We start from the raw sequence: 10,381 nt of genomic DNA, 5'->3' as shown, positions 1-10,381 counted from the left end.
GAAGGAAGGAAGGAAGGAAGGAAGGAAGGAAGGAAGGAAGGAAGGAAGGAAGGAAGGAAGGAAGGGAGGGAGGGAGGGAGGGAGGGAGGGAGGGAGGGAGGGATGAATGAATGAATGGAGGGAGGAAGGAAGGAAAAGTTGAGGAATAAAAGACAACATATTGGGTAGAGTATACACTGCTTGGGTGACAGGTGCAGTAAAATCTCAGAATTCACAACAAAACAACTCATTCATGTAACCAAAAACTCCCTGTACCCCCCCCAAAATTGAAATTTTTAAAATTGTAATTACAAAAAAAGAAAAAGAAGAGTTCACTTGATCTTAGTGACCACATATGTGAGGTGTGGGTTTTCCTCCAGCGTAATTTCACCTTGCAGGCCTAGATGCAGAGGAGACATGGGTTGCATTCAACCTGGTTTAGGAAGTCACCAAGAGAGCTGAGAGACTGAAAAGATATTATAGTGAAATAAGTGGACTGAAGTTCCCAGTCAAAAAGTTGTTGGTGTTTCAAAGAATCTATCTTTCCTACATCTTTGAAAGTCCTCTTAAATAAATATTTTTTATAAGTGGGCATAGCATATAAAATTAATTAATATTCATCGTACAAGACTCCTGTTGTCTAGAGTAGGAGTCCCTTGTATGTTCTTTCATCAACCTTTGTATTTTGTTTAAATCAAATTTGTCATGTTTTGTTTGCTGAGATGTCAACTCCATTAGATTTTGGGATACTTGAAGGAACAAGCCATTTTCAACTTTTCTTTATATCATTAGAGCTAACACATACATACACTTGTACTTATGTATGACTGAATAAAAAATGTATCTTTGCATACAGCCCAGTGGTAACCATGATGGCTCGACTAGGTTCAAAACCACTTTTTACTACTTACTGCTTGCATTTGACAACTTAACCTCATTGTGCCCCAATGGATACAGTAGGAAAATGGCAATAGTATTGCTACTATTAATAGCACTGTTGTAAAGATGAAATAAGTTTAATATATGCAAAGTCCTTAGAAAAGCTAGCAGCTGGTAAATGCTCAATGAATGTTAACTGTACAATTGGTATATCCTTCCCTTCCTCTCTCCTTTTCAACCTTTGAAGACTTCCTTAATCCCCTAGTATCCATGTAGAACTTGGCTTATATCAATAGACCACTATATACCGACTCTGAATGGTTTTAGAGTAATGTAGGGGAAGGGGTCTCACTAAATTGTGAGACTCCTTTGAAGCATGGATTGTGCTTTATTCAATGTTTAATTCGCTGGGCCTGGGACAGCTCCTGGCATGCAGAATGTACTCAATGTATGTTTTTTGAATTGAATTGAACAGGACCTGGTACAGAACTATATTTGGTTGATAAACTGGATTCTTCAGAGGAAGTAATGAAGGTCCTGAGTGTCTCAAGGTGGGGACAATCCTAGGAAAAATCTACACTAAGAGAGGTAGAAAGGTAAGAAATGTAAAGTGTTCCTATTTCACAACTTGCCTTGGCATGGACTGGGAACTTTTCTTCCTACCGCGTGATAATGTCTCTGCTTTTTAAACCTGGCCATTTATAACAGAATTTTTACTACCTGACAAGTTGAATTAAGATAAATATCCACCTGGAATTAAGGGGAGATATTAGAATGATTTACCAATAACAGGTCAAAATTCCACTTAGAGGGTGTTTGAGGGTAAATAAAATTGACAGAGTAAGAAACATCTTAACTCTCCACATCTTTTTATTTCTCCCTGTTGTTGTCTTTCTTTTCCACAAAACACCAAAATTCCAAGTACAATACCATGCACTCCCTACTTCTTTTGACAAAGTCAGTTTGGTACAAGTATGCCTCCCAAAAAAGACTCCAAATTTGAGGAACTACCTTTGAATAAAGATACTTAAGAAATCAATAAACTTAATAGCCACATTAATAAAAGCAAGAATTATTTTTAAAAAAAAAAAGAAAAAAAAGAACTATAGCACTTAAAGGTAACTATTCAAGAAGGAGGAAGATGTGAATGCCTGAAAAAGCTTCCACTAACCATGCGCGTGAACGATCTAAGGGAAGTCTTTGGTTTATCAGGAAACCAAAACAATAGCTGCCATCAGCAATTGTCCTACCCAAGTTACACTCATGATGCCAAAACTCTGTGCAAATCTCCCCTGAAGGCTTATAGTGACAGGGATGCTTTCACTTAGAGTAAATATTGGATTTGCTGCTGTTCTCAGGGGCAAAATACTAAATGTACATAAATAAATGTCCTCACTTTATCCATTAAGGAAGATTCCTCACATAGACAAAGTAAGATGAAAGCCAGTCTCCACTGTGAATATTACAAGACATCTGAGATTTATCGAGTGGTATGTGGGTAACATTATTCTCTGGGAGAAAAAAAAAAGCTCTGATTAATAGTATTTGCCAAATTCCTTGGTATAAATACTCCCACTATGGCCAAGCATCTAACATGATGTTACTAAATGCAAAGATGAAAGCCAGTACCAGCCAATGCCAGCATATTGCTGGTGTTACCTGTAAACTAATTAATTGCCCCCCTCCCCAGAATTAGAGCTGAAGTGGTTATCAGTCTAAACACCCCGCCCCCAACCAACTACCAAATAAGAGATATAAATAACAAAGCATCCAATTCCCTCACCTCTAAGTTATCTTTGGGACAGTGCAGGTCCTTTACATAGGGTGAGTTTGCAAGTTGGAGTTCATGGAATGCCCCATCAGAAAAGAAAACATTTCATGCTGGCTGCTGTCATTTCATTGCACATTCAGTCATACACTGACACTAGCTATAGCAGTGAAAAAAGTAGCTGAGGAGTAGGTGCTGGTTCTATCTTGGTTTCCCACACCTCCTCGTTCCCATTGACCACACTGTTAAATCCAGAGCTGTCACCTCACTGGTCTATCATTGGAAGAAGGTGGGGGTGTTTAAAGAGACCAGCAAAGTATTTTCATTCCACCTCTTCACAGTTCTGCCCATACTTGGGGTTATATAAAATTGACCAATAGAAATAAGGAGAATTTAAATAATGAAATCCTTACAGATCATATATATTCCCAAGGAGTGTATTTTTCTTTTTTAATATAATTGTCCTGCACAGCTAAGCATCAGTCTACTTCTGAAGGCATGCCATCAACACTTGCCACTCCGTGGTTTCCTGGGCAAAGATTAACTAATATTGTCTCAATTGTGACAAGCTTTCTATTTGTGGCTGCAGACAGATGGACCCAGTTCTGTGTGTGCCTCCATTGCAACCATTCTGCTCTGAAATTCTTTTAATTGTGGGAAGAAAACAAAAAAACCTGAGCAGGCCTAGTCCAAGGATCTATATTTCCAGTTTACTTACACTCTATAAACAAATTATATCATATATCATCAGGCATCCCCTTTGGAATTTAAGAAATCAAGTATCTTCTCATTCTTTCATTTTCTTAAGTCTGGGTAAATCTATGGAAAAAAATAGGCTCCTATTAACATCCCATGCCCTAATGAACAGCATGTGGCAAGCCCCAAGGTCAGGCTATTAAATTTGTTTAGAAAACGAAGTTGATTTTCAGAGTTGCAGAGCATAAGGGACAGTGCAGCATATCCTGACTTCACAAGATAACTGTTCATATGTGTAGTCATTTCTTTGAAATTACTTTAGTTCTAGTGAAAAATATCCAGAGAGAACAGGGGAGGTGAAAATCCTCTTTCCATTCTTAAGATAGCTATAGCATGAGCATCCAAACAAATAGTTTTTGTATCTTTGCCACAATTCTCTCAGCCTCTATTTTAGCCCCTTTCGTCGTAATTTACAAATTTTTTGTCAGCTTACACATGTTTTACTTTTCTTTCACTAAAATGCACACCCTATGAGGCCGTGGTCATATCTGTTTCCATATCATTTTATCCCCAGTGCCCAGCACCAGGCCTGGCACACACTAGATGCCCAGTAAATATGTTGATATTCGTGTATTTCACCTTTGGAGGCAGGGTATCCGCTTAGTGCCTCAATCCCTCCTTACTACTTGTCCTACATCAGGGCATTACCTCTCTAAATGACTAACTATGATGCATGAGACAGATGGGTGAAAAATACAGATTTAGAACTAGATCCTCCAACTCCAGCAAAGGGACAGACCCTGCTGCAGGATCTGACAGGGAATTCCACTATCCCCTCAAGCAGTCACCATCGGGGAGCTTCATCACAGGGTGGCGAACGACAGAGCCCACTCTCAGAAACACCTGAAGAATAAGACAGCGAAGAGATCCAAGCAAGCAAGAAATGTCAGGTAAGTCTGGGGAAACGAGCAGGTATTTCACAAGATTCCAACTTGGACACAGGAGTAAGGTCGGGATCTAGGGGTTCAAACTATGCAGTATGTCAAGGCTCGGGAGTGGGAAAGAAACCCAATGACTGTAATTGATGGACCAAGTCAGAACCAGAATGGGAACCAGGGAGATGATGCTGATCTCAAGAGCATGTATCTATGGCTCTTTAAATCCCTTATTTGCCAGGTCAAAGCTGATCCTGAATCCGGAGTGGGGCTTGACTTACATTTGGAAGTTGAGTGGCCCTAGCAGCAAAGTGTACAGCACAGTAGCTAATTACAACACAAAATACCTATTAAACATTCCAGAGAGCCAACTGTACTGAAAAATAAGGAAGGCGCACATACACACACACACACACACTCACACGCGCACACACATACACACACACTTCCCTCCAGGATATTAAGTCTACTTTCTCACATCAGCTTGACCGTACTCCTCTGAAAGAAATAAGTCTGCTTTTATTACAGAAAGAATATAAAGACCATATGAAAGCTCAGACAATAGAAGGTAGAAGGTATGTGGATGCAAGGACCTCAGTCCCCTGATTATCTGGTTCAGTGCTGTTTTCAAAAGATGCTGCTGTTTGCCTTTTGTAATGTGGAAGTTTATGCCAGTATTGTGGTATCAATGTAATCTATCATTAGACAGCTGTGCCTGCAAGCATTGCAGCCTGGATTTGAAGAGATGATCCCAAGAGGAAAAGGTCTCAAGAGGGTGCAGTGATAACAACACTTATAAATTGGCTTCCATTGAATTTGATTCTTATTGTTCTGTTTTTCTTCAGAGGGAAAAATGAAAACTAACAAAGTTTAGTAAGGGAACTAAGAGCACAGGAGACTGAAATCTGGTTTCTTCATGACTCACCTTCACTAAGCACACACCACATGTTAAATGAAACCAAATAAAACCAGATTTGCTGTTGAGGACTATCCCTAGTCTCCTGACTGTAAACCCAAGACCACAGGCAGTGATCAAGGCCAGAGGTTATCAAAGTAGTGCCCCTGCCCCCGACCAGGGGTACTCTCTCTGGACTCACCCTACTCCTGCCGCCTGGCGAGAGTCATGACTCGGAGGTTGGTCTTATAGTGGTGCTTCTGGAACAGAAAAGAGAAGTATTGTTGGCCACCAGAAAAAATACGCCCATCCTCTAACAACTCCCTTTAGAAGACAATGTACTCTTCTCTCAAGCTCTCCTCTGAAATTTTCTGGATCTCAGAGTCCCCATTTCTTGGACACATCCAATCCCAGTATGCTTTGCAGGATGGAAATGAACTTAAATCTGAACATCTAAAATAAAAGCCATGGAAAACCATAGGGATAATGACAATGGTTTATGCAAATGCCGAGTAGAACAGAAAATGCACACAGTTGTTGCATTTGGCCCAAAATTTGAACCTCTGGATACTAGGCAAATCAACGTTTTTGAATTATAGTGCAGTCAGGGGTGCCCATAAAAGCCACCAGAAACACATAGTTTCTGTGTAATCGAATTTGTCAGTGTAGTCACTACTTGTAGTACCTGTCATGACCAGTTGCTAATTGCCCCAAGATGGAGCTCTGAAACCTGTGGAGATGCTTATGGCTCCAGGAGCTCATAAAGCAGAATTGTAAAAATATTCCTGCTGCCTGTGCAGCAGGAGACCTGGGAAATAATTAGCTCTAATAGCCCTGTCCAGACATGCCAGATTCTCCTGTTAGAAAGCAAACTCCTAGATAAAATATAATGTATAAGCACAAGGAAATAGATGTGCAAATGTGCACCCACACTTGAGACAACAGAACACTACTTCTTTCCAGGGATTTCATGTCACTGTTTCCCCTTCCTTCCTCCCTCCCTCCCTTCCTTCCTTCCTTGCTTTCTTCCTTCCTTCCTTCTCTCTCTCTTTCGCTTTCTCCTTCCTTCCTTTCTTCTTTCTTTCTCTTTCTTTCTTTCTTTCCTTTCTCTCTCCCTTCCTCCCCTCCCTCCCTCTCTCTCTCTCTCTCTTTCTTTCTTTCTTTCGAGACAAGGTCTCGCTCTGTCACCTGGGCTGGAGTGCAATGGCACAATCATGGAGCAATCCCTGCAGCCTCTCTACCTCCTGGGCTCCAGCCTCCCAAGTAGCTGGGACCACAGACATACACCACCACAACTAGCTAATTTTTAAATGTTTTTGTACTGATAGGGTCTCACTATGTTGCCCTGGCAGGTCTCTAGCTTCTGGGCTCAAGCAATCGTCTCACCTTGGCCTCCCAAAGTGCTGAGATTACAAGCATGAGCCAACATGCCCGGCTACGCTTTCTTGATTTGACATAAATCTTGGATAAATGTTCTATTCCTTGTTTTAATAACAAATAATGTGTATTAGTTATTTATTTTCCTTTCTCATTGATTTTTTTTTTTTTTAAGGTATAGATTCTTGCCTTCACAGTAGATAATGCCTCAGCATCAGTCCTGGCCTCTGTCCCATCAGGGTTTCCAGTTTCAAACAATAATACCCCATTTATATTAAGAAATTCATATTTTACAAAACGTTTTCCTGGATATAATTCCAGTTGCTCTTAACAATACCCCTGTCATACCCATTTCAGACATGAGGTGTGTATGTGCTTGGCGTTCTTCAAAGCATTGGGTTACAGAGAGAAGACTGAAAGCCCAAAGAAGTTTACATTGTAATGGAAAGAAGACAAATACAAGTAAGTAAATAAGATGCATTCTGGTGGTTGTAAGGGCTTCAAAGAGAAAAGATGGGGTAGAGGGGTTGAGGAGGGCTATGGAGGTGGTGACAATTGAAGTGAGATTTAGGGGACAAGAAGGAGGCAACCATACAAAGACCTGGCAAGGTGCATCCCAAGAAAAAAAACAGCAAATTCAAAAGCCTAAAACAGGAATGAGCAATAAACTGGAGGCCAGCATGGCTAGGGCACAGTGAATAAGGTAGGGAGGAGAGAGAGAAGTAGGATTCGAGATTAAATCAAAGAGGTAGGTAGGGGCCAGGCCTTGCATCCCCCATAAGGAGACTTTAGAATATTTTAACCAGATGAGTGACATAAAAATAATAAAATACAGCATTTATGAGCTCAACAGACTTCCCACATTCAAATCTTGCTTCTATCAATTATTAGCAATACATCCCTGTACAAGTTTTTGTCTTTCTTATGCCTCAGTTTTCTCATCTATAAAATGGAAACAGATATAATATACATCTCAAAGGGTTCAAAGGAACAAATTCAGGTAAAGAGCTTAGAATGGAATCTGGTATTATAAATAATAAGAACTCAGCAAATATTATTGTCATTATGCTTAGAGAAATCATTCTGACAGCTCTGTAAGGATGGACTGTGATAGGCAAGAGTGAAGACAGAGAAGCCAATTAGGAGTCTGTTGCCATGTCTAGGTGACAAATTATAGACACTTAGATTAGGTTTGAAATGGTGGAAACAGGGAGTAGTTAAAATCAGAATCTATTTTAAAAGTCTGCCAACAGGACTTACTAACAGAGAGAAAGTGTAGTATGAAGGAGAGTCCAGTTTGACTCCCATGCTCTTATTATTTTTCCTGAGAACAAAATGGAGGCTGGTGCTCTGAAGCCTGTGAGCATATGAGGACAGGAAACCAATGGGTCTGCTAGTTGGAGGTATCTATTAGATATCCAAATGGGCATGACATATGAGTCTAAATGCCAAGAGAAGAGTAGAAATGTGAATTTTTTGAGTTATGGGATTAGATGGAAACAACTAAGAGGTGAGCGTCAATAGAGGAAAGAAGGCTAAGGATTGACTCATGAGAATATCCAGCATCAAGAGGTGTGACGGAGGGGACAGAACGATCAGAAAGGAAACTGAGAAGGAGGGACAGGTGAGAGAGAAGAAAATCCAGAACATGTCCCAGAAGCCTAGAAAAGAAACCATCTCAAAAACTCGAGCACATCTGCGGTTGTGTCCATTCTATAGATGAGTATTCAGAGCTGTAAGCATTGAGGTGCTAAGTATAGGTAATCAGTGACCTCAATAGTGAGAAAGTAGTAAGTCTCAATGAACGTGGAGAAACGGTGGAATAGAATGACAGTCATGCATCACTTAATGACAGGGACACATCCTGAGAAATGTGTTGTTAGGCAATTTTGTGGCTGTGCAAACATCACAGAGTGTGCTTACACAAACCTAGATGGGATAGCCTACCACACACATAGGCTATAAGGTATAGCTGTTTCTCCTAGGCTACAAACCTGCACAGCACCGAATGCTTACAGCATTCGGTGCTATAACACAATGGCGAGTATTTACATATCTAAACATATTTAAACATAGAAAAGGTACAGCAAAAATACAGTATCATAATCTTATAGGACCACCATCATATAGGTGGTCTGTCATTGACCAAAATGTCATGTGGCACATGAATATAATATAATAAGGGAAGTCAAGAGACAAAGAGAGTTGACTGACTGAAACAGATTTCAGAAGTGGAATAATTATTGATGTTGGTCTAGGATTTTACCATGTGAAGAAAAGTGTTAGGGCTGAAAAGATCCAAGATGAGAGACAAGGAACTAGGACTTAGGGAAAGGAAATGACATGTCTAAGGGAGCAAGTTGAGCTGTGGCAGCATTTACTAGGAATCCTGTGTTCTTGACACAAAGGTGCTGCAACCTTAAATATTGGCAAGAATAAAGGTGATATGTTGTCAGATGAAATGGAGAATATGACCTATTTTGATCGTATTTCAACCATGTCATACAACTTGGATGCGGGTTTTAAAAATATCCTTTTATCTTCAGAAAATGGGAGGAAATGTTTCAAAAGAAGAAAAAGCTAAATATCCAAAGCTGTACATTGCATCATTACTTATAATAGAGAAAATGGAAATGCGACGCAATGGAAAATCATTCAGCATTGTGGTTTACTAGCAGAGACCTTCGAACAGCAGCTGAGGCACCCACAAAATCAAGAAAGCCACCCCCACTTGTTCAAAGCAGAAAACACACACTCTGTGCCTTAAGAATTCCAGGGTAGAAATGTCTTATAAAAAAGAACGAAGACAGCATGTTCAAACTTCTTTTTATTAGAAACAAAATAAATATTTTAGAAATAGGCAGTGACATTTTTCAGAAAGTTTAATTTTGGTTCTAGTAATATCTTTTAATAATCACTAACAGAAGAATTGTAATCAAAGTGTGCTTATATTTTACTTCTGTAAAAAGAAAATTAGTTTGTCTTTAGTTTTTTAAAAAGAGGATTTAATGAGATATCCGTGTAATTAATTTTGAAATTGTCTTATTTCCAGACTTATTTAAATAGATACTGGTGAAATAGATATTTTTCAAAACCTCTTGACAGGATATTTTTGAAAAGTAAAGTATTTTGTAAATAGATAGTATTGTATAATATCTCTAAAGCAAAAAAAAAAAAGTATAAAGGACTTTAAAACTTACGATATAAACTGTTTTTGCTGTTCTAATAATTTCCTTAGAAATGACTTCCACCAAAAACCCCAACAGTATTTAACCTTAATTTTGATTAAAGATGTCCCTTAAAAGTTTTCCCTCTTGGAAGTAAAACATTAAAAATTATATGTGTGTGACAGTTGAGGGAGAGGAGTTGCAGGACTTCATGATGCCCTAGTCAACTGGAGACCAGGAGAGAAACTTATGGCTCGATGTAATAGAGGCTCCATTTAGAAAACTTCAAAAGGCCAAGGAAATTGAAATGTAGCTCTGGCCTAATCAAAATTGGGTTTTTAATCAGTTTCTAGCACTTCGTCAGCTCTTTTGCCACAATAATTTCATTTTCTAACTTTATGATAACTTGTGGACATCTCATCATGCCACTATCAAACTGCACTCTCTTTGAGGACTAGATCTGTTTTTTATTTTTCTATCACCCACAGAAATGCACAGTTCCTACAGAAATCTAAATATTCAATAAATATTGATTGTTTTAATAAATGTCTGAATAATTGTTAAAGTTGTAGCATATAATTTTCAGGCCTTCTGTGGTTGATTCCTGTTAGGAGTTCTGCTATGCATGAAATAAAATGTTAGACTAAAAACACTATATGATCTGTATACTCTTACCTATAGATTT

At 39.1% G+C, this 10,381-nt stretch overlaps 1 long non-coding RNA gene across 1 annotated transcript; it reads left to right on the top strand.

Annotated features, from left to right (window-relative positions):
• The first annotated feature begins 1,382 nt into the window (after nucleotides 1-1,382).
• Nucleotides 1,383-6,991, top strand: LOC111549670. The gene is made up of 3 exons (XR_002733802.2): nucleotides 1,383-1,454; nucleotides 4,164-4,272; nucleotides 6,887-6,991. It is a non-coding gene; the product is annotated as an uncharacterized LOC111549670 (long non-coding RNA).
• The last annotated feature ends 3,390 nt before the right edge of the window (nucleotides 6,992-10,381 follow it).

This window comes from Piliocolobus tephrosceles, chromosome 7, assembly GCF_002776525.5.
Source record: "Piliocolobus tephrosceles isolate RC106 chromosome 7, ASM277652v3, whole genome shotgun sequence".
In the NCBI taxonomy this organism is placed as follows: Eukaryota; Metazoa; Chordata; class Mammalia; order Primates; family Cercopithecidae; genus Piliocolobus; species Piliocolobus tephrosceles.
Note: the sequence above shows the minus strand (reverse complement) of the source record. Positions and strands in the feature narration are given on the sequence as shown.